The sequence below is a fragment of the Lissotriton vulgaris genome, chromosome 2_1 (genome assembly GCF_964263255.1).
Source record: "Lissotriton vulgaris chromosome 2_1, aLisVul1.2, whole genome shotgun sequence".
In the NCBI taxonomy this organism is placed as follows: domain Eukaryota; kingdom Metazoa; phylum Chordata; class Amphibia; order Caudata; family Salamandridae; genus Lissotriton; species Lissotriton vulgaris.
In genome coordinates this window covers 587,784,760-587,798,764 of record NC_141687.1, presented here as the reverse complement: position 1 = coordinate 587,798,764, position 14,005 = coordinate 587,784,760, and the positions used below count along the sequence as shown (strand labels likewise).

The 14,005-nt window shown below is 40.5% G+C and overlaps 2 long non-coding RNA genes across 2 annotated transcripts in view; one reads left to right on the top strand and one right to left on the bottom strand.

Annotated features, from left to right (window-relative positions):
- Nucleotides 1–14,005, top strand: part of LOC147730796 (uncharacterized) — a 116,803-nt gene that overhangs the window by 86,452 nt on the left and 16,346 nt on the right. The gene's annotated exons all lie outside the window — the stretch shown is intronic.
- LOC147730797 (uncharacterized) lies at nt 13,022–13,886 on the bottom strand. The gene is made up of 4 exons (XR_015308605.1): nt 13,857–13,886; nt 13,655–13,722; nt 13,455–13,529; nt 13,022–13,079 (listed from the first exon to the last, which is right to left on the bottom strand). It is a non-coding gene; the product is annotated as an uncharacterized LOC147730797 (long non-coding RNA).

Sequence of the window (14,005 nt, the reverse complement as noted above, 5' to 3'; positions counted from 1 at the left end):
ACCCTCACTCACCCTCACTCACCCTCAACCCTCACCCTCACTCACCCTCAACCCCTCACCCTCACCCTCACCTCACCTCACCCTCACCCTCACCCTCACCTCACCCTCACTCCCTCACTCAACCCTCACCCTCACTCACCCTCACTCACCCTCAACCACTCACCCTCACTCACCCTCACCTCACCCTCACCCTCACTCACCCTCAACCCCTCACCACTCACCTCAACCCCTCACTCACCCTCACTCACCCTCAACCCCTCACTCACCCTCACTCTCACTCATCCTCACTCACCCTCAACCCTCACCCTCACTCCCTCACCCACCCTCAACCCCTCACCCTCACCCTCACCCTCACTCACCCTCAACCCCTCACCCTCACTCACCCTCACTCACCCTCAACCCCTCACCCTCACTCACCCTCAACCCCTCACCCTCACTCACCCTCACTCACCCTCACCCTCACCCACCTCACTCACCCTCACTCACCCTCACTCACCCCACCTCCTCACTCACCCTCACTCACCCTCAACCACCCACCCTCACTCACCCTCACTCACCCTCAACCTCACTCACCCTCACCCACCCTCAACCCCTCATCCTCACTCACCCTCACCCTCACTCACCCTCAACCCCTCACCCTCACTCACCCTCAACCCCTCACCCTCACCCTCACTCAACCTCAACCCCTCACCCTCAATACCTCACCCTCACTCACCCTCGCCCAACCTCAACCCCTCACCCTCAATACCTCACCCTCACTCACCCTCACCCTCACTCACCCTCAACCCCTCACCCTCACTCACCCTCAACCCCTCACCCACACCATCACTCACCCTCACTCACCCTCACTCGCCCTCACACGCCCTCACTCACCCTCACTCACCCTCACTCACCCTCACTCGCCCTCACTCACCCTCACTCACCCTCACTCACCCTCACCCTCACTCACCCTCAACACCTCACCCTCACTCACCCTCAACACCTCACCCTCAACCCCTCACTCACCCTCACTCTAACTCACCCTCACTCACCCTCAACACCTCACCCTCACTCACCCTCACCCACCCTCACCCCTCACCCTAACTCACCCTCACCCTCACTCACCCTCAACCCCGCACCCTCACTCACCCTCAACCCCTCACCCTCACTCACCCTCAACCCCTCATCCTCACCCTCACTCACCCTCACTCACCCTCACTCACCCTCACTCACACTCACCCTCACTCACCCTCACTCACCCTCACCCTCACTCACCCTCAACCTCACTCACCCTCAACCTCACTCACCCTCACCCACCCTCAACCCCTCATCCTCACTCACCCTCACCCTCACTCACCCTCACTCACCCTCACTCACCCTCAACCCCTCACCCTCACTCACCCTCAACCCCTCACCCTCACTCTCCCTCAACCCCTCATCCTCACCCTCACTCACATTCACCCTCACCCTCACTCACCCTCACTCACCCTCACCCTCACTCACCCTCACCCTCACTCACCCTCACTCACCCTCACCCTCACTCACCCTCACTCACCCTCACTCACCCTCACCCTCACTCACCCTCACTCACCCTCCCTCACTCACCCTCACTCACCCTCACTCACCCTCACTCACCCTCAACCCCTCATCCTCACTCACCCTCATCCTCACTCACCCTCAACCCCTCACCCTCACTCACCCTCATCCTCACTCACCCTCAACCCCTCACCCTCACTCACCCTCACTCACCCTCACTCACCCTCACCCTCACTCACCCTCACTCACCCTCCCTCACTCACCCTCACTCACCCTCACTCACCCTCACTCACCCTCAACCCCTCATCCTCACTCACCCTCATCCTCACTCACCCTCAACCCCTCACCCTCACTCACCCTCAACACCTCACCCTCACTCACCCTCAACCCCTCACCCTCAATCCCTCACCCTCACTCACCCTCACTCACCCTCAACCCCTCACCCTCACTCACCCTCAACCCCTCACCCTCACCATCACTCACCCTCACCCTCACTCACCCACCCTCACTCACCCTCACTCACCCACCCTCACTCACCCTCCCTCACTCACCCTCACTCACCCTCACTCACCCTCACTCACCCTCACTCACCCTCACTCACCCTCACTCACCCTCAACACCTCACCCTCACTCACCCTCAACCCCTCACCCTCACTCACCCTCACTCACCCTCAACCCCTCAGCCTCACCCTCACTCACCCTCAACACCTCACCCTCACTCACCCTCACTCACTCTCAACCCCTCACCCTCACTCACCCTCACCCTCTCTCACCCTCAACACCTCACCCTCACTCACCCTAAACCCCTCACCCTCACTCACCCTCAACCCCTCACCCTCAACCCCTCACTCACCCTCACCCTCACTCACCCTCACTCAACCTCAACCCCTCAGCCTCACCCTCACCCACCCTCAACACCTCACCTCACCCTCACTCACCCTCACTCACTCTCAACCCCTCACCCACCCTCACCCTCACTCACCCTCAACACCTCACCCTCACTCACCCTCAACCCCTCACCCTCCCTCACCCTCAACCCCTCACCCTCCCTCACCCTCAACCCCTCACCCTCGACCCCTCCCCCTTAACCCCTCACCCTCACTCAGCCTCACTCACCCTCAACACCTCACCCTCACTCACCCTCAACACCTCACCCTCACTCACCCTCAACACCTCACCCTCAACCCCTCACCCTCACCCTCACTCACCCTCACAACACATATTGTGTTACAATAGGTGTCACATTTGCAAAAGATAAAACTATTGGCATTGTAAATAACAAAGCTATTAATTCGCTATTTTCAAAACAAGCACATAAATAAAAAATGTGTCCTTTACAATACCAATAGCTCAAACTTTCCTAATGCAAGACCTATTGCATTGCTGTGCTTCTCTCCCCTGCTGCACTCTCCTGCTCTCTAGAGATGTGGCCTAACGACAAGAGCTGCCATCTAAGTCACGTAAATACAAAATATGTTGCATTCCAAATGCTATAGGTGTCACATTCGCAAAAGTTATAACTATTGGCATTGTAAATGACAAAGCCATCAATTTAGCAATTTTAAAAACCAACAAATAAATAACATATGTCATTTACAATACCAATAACTCCAACTTTTCTAATGCGAGACCTATTGCATTTCCAATGCTTGTTTTTACTTGGGCACTGTGTCCCTTCAATCAGCTATGCTGAGGGTCCTGCACAGCCTATGTTTTTTTTTTAGTTTTCAAAAACCTTTATTAGGGAAAACAACATAAGACACAGCTTCGTGCCTACATCCGTTGGAACGGCCGGCAGCACGTAGATCAATAGCTGAAGCATAAATTAATGCAAGTAATATATAAAGTACACAGCAAGCCGCGTGTAGCAATCAATATAACGATGGAGATTCAGGCATTTTATCAAAAAAATGTAATTAACCAGTTACAGTGCGTGGTAGAGCAGTAAGATTATCTTTTCCCATGGCATCGAGTGGTGGCCAGGGCGGTGCAGGCACCTCACCCATTGATTGGTGTGTATTCAACAAGGACCCCCTGAGGTTATGGATACAATGGTTCCTAGGTCAGGGAAAGCAGAATTTATGACAAAAAACAACCTAGGCAACTAATATTTAACAATGTAGTATACAGAAGGACAATTGGCTACACATTATTATAAAAGTATATGTTTTTATTATAGATTGTTGAACATATGAAAAAGCATATATAAAAACAGGGGGACAATAAACACAATTGGAGTCATACAATATCAATAAAAATCCATACGTTATTAACATTTCATGTAAACAAGATATAGAAAACTTAAAACAATTATTATAAGTGGCGGAATGAGTCTCTACGCGCGTTTCGGCGAACCAGCGCCTTCTTCTGGAGTTAGCGACACAAAGCTCTAGAAAGATACATATAAAATTACATTAATTATACACCATTCAATTAAAAAAGGCTAAACACAAAATTTCCTAAATTCTAACATGGTAGCCAAATTGTCCTATTTTTAATCCAGGATTACTTTCTTTTCATTTCCTTGCCTTATCAAGAGTGTTATCATTTGGATGAGGAGTACAGAATGACTGATATATATAAATTGATTCTCTGTCTTTCAAGGCTGGGATATTATTGAAAAACACGTGAACACTGATACAAAACAGTTAGGGTAGAGGTCCTCTAAGTATATATTAGCCTCTTAGTATATTTATAAATATACATTTAAGGTAGCGAAAACCATATTTAACTACTCTTATTGGCAATAATTTTCAATTGTTCTTATAGACATTGATTTTAATGAATTTTCTAAAAGCAAGCAGTTGTCTTGTGGACTGGTTATACTTACAAATAGAAAATGAAAAAACACCGAAAGTTGATAGATAATTGGTTTAATGCCAGGGTATTTTCTAGGTTGATGAAGGATTGTAGAACCTTAGAAGAGAGAGAGGTGGAATATAACATCTCTTTCTGTGAGTCTATATATTATTGCTGGCCGTTATTAATTACACAATTATATGGCTCCTTTTTTGTTTACCTGTTTCGATACAGCTTTTCAATGCAATTCCCGCCAGCCGGAAAATCGTCGTGAAGTAATCGTTTTTTGATTATTTGGTTGCGTCTTCTTCTGTGTAACAAATTTATCTATTATGGAGGTGGAGAGAAAGGATAATAATCTCCTTTGTTTATTTATTTTATTTATTTTATTTAGATTGAGCTTATGATGTTACTCTCTTTCATTTATGTCACTCGTACATAGATAACTGGGTAAGTAACTTAAAAATATTTACATGCCCTCTTGGTGAGTTATGTTGTATTATTCCAATAGTTGTCTCGCCTTATATATCAGCGGTGTCCTACATTTGGGCTTCAGAAGTAAAGTAATAACATGTTTAATATTTTCTCCTCGGTTTTTATACTGCACATAATTCTTATATATCACCGGGGGAAGGCTGTATATTTTGATTATTCTACTTATTTTGCATTAAACTTGAAATTCTTGGCAAGTAACAAGCTTACCTTTCGATATAAGAAAAACGTTCCGAGATTTGTGAGCAGTGAATGTATGGCGGCTGATTTAAAAGATCTCCCTGCCTATAGGGCATAACGAAAAATGGAAAAAAGGGGGGAGGGAGGTATAAAGCACATTAAGTATCCAACAGGAGACGAGGTTCTAATTTTGACTATTTATTAGAGTATGAAAAAGCAAGGCATCTTACCTGAGGATTTCGGCAGAGCTCTTTATAAACAGTGGATATAAAACGGCTTATTTAAAAGATCTCCCTGCCTGTAAGGTGTAACAAGGAAAAGAAGGGGAAAAAACGGGGGGTTTTATGAGAGATAATAGACATAGAACCGGAGACAAAGTTCTAGTTTGGACTGTTTATTAGGATATATAAAAAGAAAACAAGGCATCTTACCCGAGTGTGTTGGCAGAGCTCTTTCTATTAATGGTTAAAAAGGGTCTCCCTAGGTTGAAAAAGGTCTATAGCCAAGTACTCAAATCTCATAAAAACAGTGTGATATTTCTAATGGTTAGTTTCCAGTGTTATAAGTGAAAAGGTCTCCAACAGAGCCAGTTTAGAAACAAATTATTTTATTTATTATAGAAATTAGTTCCAAAAATATATAAATCTTTTTTAGTAATATTTTTGTAGATTTTTAAAAAAATTGATTTTTTCTTGTTTTTGTATACAGTTTGTTAAATCATTGATAATACATATACATTCATTCTGCAAATACTTTCGAATACACAGTGAATAGAAAAAGACAAAAGATGTTAGCAATACGGCAAGGTGGATCACGACGCGCGTTTCGGCCAAGTAGCCTTCTTCAGGTGGCCGTGTATTGCTCTGAAATTTTAGAAAACATATTACATATAAGACTCAGACACTATAACACACTGGACCATGTATTACACACAGCTATTTACATTATCTCATTAATACCACGCAGTTTATATACATTTTTTAAAAACAACAGAGAAACGAATATATAGTTACATATTGTCCACAATAGGTGCATCTCATCATAACTCCATACCTGTATTACTACAGGCTTAAAACGTGAAAGAGTGGTAATTACATAGGTGATAAACATAAGTTCTATTAGACATCTCATCATTAGTGTGTGCATGTTGACCAGGTAGCATTTATAAAAAATCTTCCCTATATGATTGCATGCTCCCATGCAATTTCTGAGTTCAGGCCATTAGTAACAGTATTAAACATAAAAATGTGGTAGACCTCTTGTTTATCCAGAAATAGAACACGCACCAATTAATTAAGTGTGGCTATTCGAAGACCTTTTAAAATAGCCTCCAAGTAAGTGGCTTCTGTATATATTTACTACCCTTCCTAGCACTAATACCAACATCCGGTCTTCCCTGTTCGTATAAATCCTTAATTATTAATTATATTCATGCTTGTACCTGTCTTACTATTAAACGTGAAAGAAGGGTAAAAGTAAGGAAAATCTATGTCAAATTTACAAATCTGGATACAAGAAGATAAGGCTGTTACACGTAAAAGTGCTATGCTAAAATGGTGCCAAAATGGTGTCACAAGGATGTCAAAAATGAAGTTTATAAACTTAATCTGCAGTGCTATCTAGGATGGTGATATAGAATATATATCTATGAACATCAATATAATAATTTCATTTGTACATACGATGGTATGGAGTTATGATGAGATGCACCTATTGTGGACAATATGTAACTATATATTCGTTTCTCTGTTGTTTTTAAAAAATGTATATAAACTGCGTGGTATTAATGAGATAATGTAAATAGCTGTGTGTAATACATGGTCCAGTGTGTTATAGTGTCTGAGTCTTATATGTAATATTTTTTCTAAAATTTCAGAGCAATACACGGCTACCTGAAGAAGGCTACTTGGCCGAAACGCGCGTCGTGATCCACCTTGCCGTATTGCTAACATCTTTTGTCTTTTTCTATTCACTGTGTATTCGAAAGTATTTGCAGAATGAATGTATATGTATTATCAATGATTTAACAAACTGTATACAAAAACAAGAAAAAATCAATTTTTTAAAAAACCTACAAAAATATTACTAAAAAAGATTTATATATTTTTGGAACTAATTTCTATAATAAATAAAATAATTTGTTTCTAAACTGGCTCTGTTGGAGACCTTTTCACTTATAACACTGGAAACTAACCATTAGAAATATCACACTGTTTTTATGAGATTTGAGTACTTGGCTATAGACCTTTTTCAACCTAAGTTTCTTCCCTATGTATAGCAAGTAAAATGTGTCCAATATATAGGGGTCCCCTACTTTCAAAAATAAAAAGGGTCTCCCTGCCTGTTAAAACAAAATAATGACTGATATAAGAAAAAATAATAATAATAGGTTAAATGCAAAAAGAAGGCAGGGGAGGTGAGATTTGAGGATGAGATTCTACTCTATCTCTCGCACGCAGGGGCACTTCATACCTGAAGATGTTCGGCAGGGCTCAAAAAAGTCCGGCGGCGGGACGTCGGAAACGGTGCGACTTGATCGTAGGTTCCGTGAGAGAAAGTGATTCATTTCCCTCGGGTTTAAATAGGGTAGATAATTGGCTAAGAACGCCCTCACCTGTGGGCTACGCTTTAGTAACAAAGGGAGAGAGAGATAAGACTACTTTTTCCGAGTGGTGACAGATTTAGAAAACAGACACATTGCTCTATTGGTTGTCAATGCGTTCGGCTGTACGAAAATAAGGAAAGGCAGGTGCTGTCTCTATCTGTCTCACTAAATTTAAGTGACACACGAATTGTTCTTATTTCAGATAGACGATCCATCTACACGTAGCGTGTTTGCCATGTAGAAGGTCTAGATATTTCCTATGAGATTAGATTTTTAAATATCTCGCGAGTGCACATAGACAAGGCTAATTTTTGAAAAGAGGGGGGGGAAAGGAAATATACGTCTGCAAATAAGGAAAGGCAGATGCTGTCTCTATCTGTCTGACTAAATTTACGTGTTTATCGATAGTGACATATGGATTGTTCTTATTTTAGATAGACGATCCATCTACATGTAGCGTGTTTGCCATGTAGAAGGTCCAGATATTTCCTATGAGATTAGATTTTTAAATATCTCGCGAGTGCACACAGACAAGACACATTTTTTTAAAAAAAGGGAGAAAAGAAATATATGTCTGCATGAATCGTTTGATTAGTTTTAATATGAAGTGAGTAATTAAGAAGGAGGATCAGTTTTAATTGTGTTTTTTTGGGGGGGAGTTTTGTGTGAAATACCTCCGAGTGGAAATGATATTTCCTCTAGATTTTAATGTACAGTTCGCTGGGTAGTGGGCAAGAAGCGAGGCTAAAAGTTAGATATAAGTCCACATCAGTATATTTGATTGCAAGATTCGAGTGTCTGTAAAGATAAGATATATATATTATCTTGACTCCAGTTATTCTAGCTACGTTGTTATTATCTTATAGTATGAAGCGATGATTTAAATTTGGAGAGATGTACGAAGGTGGCATGATGTTTATACAGTTCCCTATTAAATAATCAGATATTTAAGGTGCGTTTAGCTGTGTTATCTATTTTTGCATTTTTCTATTGACGGATGGGGTTGGGGGAAGGGGAGGAATATATATGTCTCTTTATCTGTAGAAATGGCGAGGGAATCATAGTGAATATCTGTACTGGAATTGGACTGTTAGGTTTCTCAAATAATTGCATGTTCCCAAGGGATTTCACTATTCATGCCTTGGTTGAAAGTATTGAATACGAAAATCCAAAATACTTCTCTTTTCTTGCGTATAGCTGTACCTCCTTTTGATTCTGGGATATGAATTCTTTCTAGAATTCTCCATTTAAATTCTTCAGCTGTATGTCCCTTCTCTAAGAAGTGCTTCACCATTGGGGAAGCTATCTTCTTGGTCCTTATGGCTGAGCGATGTTCGCTTAGGCGTGTCTGGATCATGCGTGAGGTTTCACCCACGTAGCCTAACATACACGGGCATAGTATAAAATAGATCACATTGGTTGATCGGCAGTTCCACATTTCTTTTGCTGTTGTTTTGTGACCATTGTAAGTGAATTCTTCACCTCTTATGATGTTATTGCATGAGATACATGACGAACAGGGAAATGTCCCTTTGATTGGGTTGTTTGTGAGTATAGATCTCTGAGACAGATGTCCTTCATTTGTACAACTTTTGAATCTAGAGTGAACAATGTATTCTTTGATGTTTTTATTTCTTTTGTGGGCAAAAAGAGGTTTTATTAGTTTCTGCTCAGTGGAGCAGTTACTATTTAGGATGTGCCAGTTCGAGTTTATAACTTGTTTAACCTTTGCATTCAACGTTGAGTGTTTCGTAATGCACACCAATTGATCATTGGTCTTAGGGGGTTTTGTTTTAAGTAGACAGTCTCTATCGTAGTAACGTGCTCGTTTGTACGAGCTCCTGATTAGTCTATGGGGATAGCCTCTCTCGATGAATTTTGTTCTCATTACTAATGCTTGTTTGTCAAAATCTGCTAAATCTGTGCAGTTTCTTCTTACTCGCAGAAACTGAGAGAAAGGAATGCTATCCTTTTGTGCGGTTGGATGGAAACTCCGATAATGTAATAAGGTGTTTCTTGCCGTGGGTTTTATGTGGAGATCAACTTTCAAGATGCCAGTGTTATTTATTATTTCGATGTCAAGAAATTCTACTCTATCATTACTGATTTTAGAGGTGAAGCGTAGATTGGAGTTAGCTTCATTTATCCATAGAATGAATTCATCCAATGATTGTCTCCCATCAGTCCAGATAAAGAAGATGTCATCAATGTATCTGGACCAATGGGAGATGGATTCAAAAAAGGGGGCGATCTCATTATGGACGAATTCATTTTCAAAGGCTGCCATGAAGATATTAGCTATTGATGGGGCTACAGACACGCCCATACTCACGCCCTTGATTTGGCGATATAAGTTGTTACCAAATTCAAAAATATTTTCAGTTAAAACAATTTCTAGACATTCAAGTAGAAATGTTTTGGGACAAGGGATGTCATGTAGGTCGATAAACCATTCAGTGGTTCTCATGGCATCTGTTAAAGGAATGTTACTATATAACGACTCTACGTCCATAGTAACTAACAAATCTGTATCAGAGTTAAAGTTTAGTCCTTCTGTTTTTTGTATCATATCACCTGTGTCACGTATAAATGACATGATTTTTGGTATATATGGACACAGGTAATTATCAACAAATTTAGATAGTGGTTCCGTGGCTGTGCCAATGGTCGAAACAATGGGACGGTACGGGGGGTTGTTTGAATTTTTATGTATCTTGGGAAGGCCATATATACAGGCAGTTTTCCCTTGATTATGATTTAAAAAATCATATTCTTTATTGCTGATAAGTCCGTGTTCTAAAGCAGTTTTGGTAAGGGAACTAATTCTTTTAGATAGTTTTGAAGTGGAATAGGATTTGATGGGTTGATAAAACATTGAATCATCCAGCATGCTAAGCATGTTTTTTTCATACTGTGTTGTGTCAATGATAACTATGCCTCCACCTTTGTCACAACCTTTGATCGTCAGGTCGGTATTGGAGGAAAGAGACATTAATGATTGGTGTTCTTTTCTTTCCAAGTTATATATGGGTTTGGGGATGAATTTGAGGGCTTGATGTAGTTTTTTTAGGACTACTAGCTCAAAGGTGGCTACTTCAGGCCCTAACTGTTCGAGAGATGGGCTGAAGGTAGATGGTAGGCAAAGTGGTTTTATCGGGGTGTGTTCTTCATCTGGTGTTGTATTCGAGGTAAAGAACTTCTTGAGTCGAATTTTACGAAAAAAAGAAATTATATCACAGTAAAGTTCGAATAGGTTAGATATGGAATGTGGGACATATGATAGACCTTTGGAAAGCAATTTAATACTGTGATCATCTAAGTTGTTCTTAGTGAGATTAAAGATTGGAATCACATTCCCGGTTTCCAATACTGCCTGCTTCTCGTTTCGTGAATGAATTGTGGCTCTTCCTGATGTTGATGGAGTTGGGGCTGATAGTTCCCCCTCGGTTGGCCCTGGAAGTGAACTCTGGGGCGTCCCCGATTCCCCCCTCGGTTCCCTAAAAAAGGCTGTCTTCGATTCCCTCTATTTAATGTTTGATTGTAGGTAGGATCTGGTTCATAGTAACCATCAATACTCTCATTCTCGGAGTCAGATGTTTCTGAGAATGTATTCACACGTTGTTGTTGTGGTTGCTGGTCTCTTATCCCTGAGGTATAATGATTTTGTTGATAGAAATCAGATCTAAGGTAGGGATAAGTATTTTCGATCGTGGCAAACCGTTTGTCTTTCAATAGTTTGTCATTTTTTCTCTTATCTAAGTAGTTTTTGAAGGATTCTAGCTCCTTGTTACAATCCTCAATCTTTTTTATGGCTTCCTCTACATTACCCATTTTTTTAATGTTATCTTCTAAGTCTTCAACTTCAGATCTTACTTCTGCCGCCAGTTCTTTGGCTGTTTCAATTATTAACATCATTAAATCTCTCGAGCACCTGCTGGCGATTCTACTCCATTTCTCCAAGAAGGCTTTGGAGTGGACAAAGAGACCTGGGACATTTCTAACTCTCAGACCCATTGGGATGATACCGAGTCTTAAATAGGCCAACATAAATTCCCCATGGGCTTCGATTCTTTTTAGTTTCTTTTTCAATTCTATTAGTTTTTAGGTGTCATCATTGTGTCGATTGGAGTCTGCAGTAGCGGCACCAAAAGAGGTTAATGTTCCTACGAGTATTTCAAATTCCTCATCTGTAAATCCGAATGTTTTTTGGAGAGCCATAGTAGTAATGATCAATCGAGATGAGGATGGAAGGATAGACCAAATGATAATGAAATAAGGCAAGGAAGTGAGATGTAACAACTTCTTAATAGACAATATTTTTAGACATACGAACAGCCCTACACAGACAAGCTGTGGGAAAATTGGTGTGTATTCAACAAGGACCCCCTGAGGTTATGGATACAATGGTTCCTAGGTCAGGGAAAGCAGAATTTATGACAAAAAACAACCTAGGCAACTAATATTTAACAATGTAGTATACAGAAGGACAATTGGCTACACATTATTATAAAAGTATATATATGTTTTTATTATAGATTGTTGAACATATGAAAAAGCATAAATAAAAACAGGGGGACAATAAACACAATTGGAGTCATACAATATCAATAAAAATCCATACGTTATTAACATTTCATGTAAACAAGATATAGAAAACTTAAAACAATTATTATAAGTGGCGGAATGAGTCTCTACGTCTACGCGCGTTTCGGCGAACCAGCGCCTTCTTCTGGAGTTAGCCACACAAAGCTCTAGAAAGATACATATAAAATGACATTAATTATACACCATTCAATTAAAAAAGGCTAAACACAAAATTTCCTAAATTCTAACATGGTAGCCAAATTGTCCTATTTTTAATCCAGGATTACTTTCTTTTCATTTCCTTGCCTTATCAAGAGTGTTATCATTTGGATGAGGAGTACAGAATGACTGATATATATAAATTGATTCTCTGTCTTTCAAGGCTGGGATATTATTGAAAAACACGTGAACACTGATACAAAACAGTTAGGGTAGAAGTCCTCTAAGTATATATTAGCCTCTTAGTATATTTATAAATATACATTTAAGGTAGCGAAAACCATATTTAACTACTCTTATTGGCAATAATTTTTAATTGTTCTTATAGACATTGATTTTAATGAATTTTCTAAAAGCAAGCAGTTGTCTTGTGGACTGGTTATACTTACAAATAGAAAATGAAAAAACACCGAAAGTTGATAGATAATTGGTTTAATGCCTGGGTATTTTCTAGGTTGATGAAGGATTGTAGAACCTTAGAAGAGAGAGAGGTGGAATATAACATCTCTTTCTGTGAGTCTATATATTATTGCTGGCCGTTATTAATTACACAATTATATGGCTCCTTTTTTGTTTACCTGTTTCGATACAGCTTTTCAATGCAATTCCCGCCAGCCGGAAAATCGTCGTAAAGTAATCGTTTTTTGATTATTTGGTTGCGTCTTCTTCTGTGTAACAAATTTATCTATTATGGAGGTGGAGAGAAAGGATAATAATCTCCTTTGTTTATTTATTTTATTTATTTTATTTAGATTGAGCTTATGATGTTACTCTCTTTCATTTATGTCACTCGTACATAGATAACTGGGTAAGTAACTTAAAAATATTTACATGCCCTCTTGGTGAGTTATGTTGTATTATTCCAATAGTTGTCTCGCCTTATATATCAGCGGTGTCCTACATTTGGGCTTCAGAAGTAAAGTAATAACATGTTTAATATTTTCTCCTCGGTTTTTATACTGCACATAATTCTTATATATCACCGAGGGAAGGCTGTATATTTTGATTATTCTACTTATTTTGCATTAAACTTGAAATTCTTGGCAAGTAACAAGCTTACCTTTCGATATAAGAAAAACGTTCCGAGATTTGTGAGCAGTGAATGTATGGAGGCTGATTTAAAAGATCTCCCTGCCTATAGGGCATAACGAAAAATGGAAAAAAGGGGGGAGGGAGGTATAAAGCACATTAAGTATCCAACAGGAGACGAGGTTCTAATTTTGACTATTTATTAGAGTATGAAAAAGCAAGGCATCTTACCTGAGGATTTCGGCAGAGCTCTTTATAAACAGTGGATATAAAACGGCTTATTTAAAAGATCTCCCTGCCTGTAAGGTGTAACAAGGAAAAGAAGGGGAAAAAACGGGGGGGTTTTATGAGAGATAATAGACATAGAACCGGAGACAAAGTTCTAGTTTGGACTGTTTATTAGGATATATAAAAAGAAAACAAGGCATCTTACCCGAGTGTGTCGGCAGAGCTCTTTCTATTAATGGTTAAAAAGGGTCTCCCTGCCTGTTAAAACAAAATAATGACTGATATAAGAAAAAATAATAATAATAGGTTAAATGCAAAAAGAAGGCAGGGGAGGTGAGATTTGAGGATGAGATT